Genomic DNA, 1434 nt, shown 5'->3' with positions numbered 1-1434 from the left:
TTCATCTACCTCAGCTTCCTGAGAAGCTAAGAATATAAGCATACTGCACTGTGCCTGGCTAGACTAGCTCCTTTTTATTTTTGCCAGTCCTGGGGCTTGAACTCAGGGCCTGGCTTCTTTTGCTCAAGGCTAGCAGTCTACCACTTGAGCCACAGCACCACTTCTGGCTTCATGTACACAAGGCAAGCACTCTACCACTAGGCCATATTCCCAGCTCCCTTGCTCCATTTTTTTTTTTTTAGCATTCAACTTTTTAATGATTATAAGCAATGAAGGCACCTACTAGGTTAAAACTGGCTTGCTCTGTTACACAGAAGGGCCATCAATAGTGAGATTATTGTGCATCTGCTCTCTGGAATTTCAATTTAAAAACAAATTTAAGGGAACTTGGTTACTGCTGACCTCTTAGGGAACATAGCTAGGGAAAACATCTGCAGGTGCCTCAAATTGCTACACATTCCTTTACAAAAACAAGCCTCCCAGGTGGTGTTGAGCTTGCTCTTGAGAGGATGTCCCCATTTTAGGATGTTTGGATACAGTCCTTCTCCTGCTGGATAGTTTCCTTTGAGGGAAGAGTGTTTCTTTCCTCAGTATTAGTTTTCTTCAACTTTGATCAGTCAAACGTCTCCACTTCAGACATGTCTAGTTTATCACTCATCTCGAGTAAAAGGCTGGACGCCTGGTGGCTCAGGCAAAGATTTCAGCAGACGAGGACCACTAGTTGGCTCCGGGATGCTTGAGTCCTTGCTCCATTTTTAAATCTTACTTACACCACAGTTTCTCAATAATAGTTCTGTTGATGTTTTCTTTTTTTTAAATTTAATTTATTTACTAATTGAACACAAAATTTTTTGACAAGGTGTTGTGCAAAAAGGGTACAGTTACATAGTAGGGCAGTGTGTACATTTCTTGTGATATCTTACGCCCTGTTTTTCTTTCCCTTCTCTAGGTCAGGTAGACATATATACAATACACAATGTATCAAGAACATATACAGTAGCCACGTGGCCAAGCCCAAGAATATTCGCCTAGGGCTTTAAATGTAATGTCGATATTAGACAATATTTCGACAGTAGTCTTATATGAACGTACATACATAGCTTTTGAGCTATTGTATTCCACTGAGAGGTCGATTTTTGACCTTTATATGTTGAGTAGTTGTTTGGTTTTAGTTACATACTGTTGGGTTGCTGCCCCAATCCTGTGGGAAATTCCATTTGACAAGCAGTTTTTGGTTTCACAGACCTGGTCTCTACTGTCTCTCCGTCTCCCTTTCTTAACAGTCATATATCAGAGAGATCATGCCCCTTTGTTTTCTGTGTTCTAGGCTTGTCTTGCTCAACATTATTTGTTTGAGTTCTGACCATTTCCCTGCGAATAACAATATTTCACCATTCCTAATCGCTATGTAGTATTCCATTGTGTATAGGTACC

At 40.5% G+C, this 1434-nt stretch overlaps 1 pseudogene; it reads right to left on the bottom strand.

Moving 5' to 3' along the window:
- Positions 1-276: 276 nt before the first annotated feature.
- Positions 277-703, bottom strand: LOC125350285 (annotated as a pseudogene).
- Between the last annotated feature and the right edge of the window lie 731 nt (positions 704-1434).

Source organism: Perognathus longimembris, chromosome 4 (genome assembly GCF_023159225.1).
Source record: "Perognathus longimembris pacificus isolate PPM17 chromosome 4, ASM2315922v1, whole genome shotgun sequence".
NCBI classification, from domain to species: Eukaryota; Metazoa; Chordata; class Mammalia; order Rodentia; family Heteromyidae; genus Perognathus; species Perognathus longimembris.
This window is presented reverse-complemented; position numbering and strand designations above follow the sequence as displayed.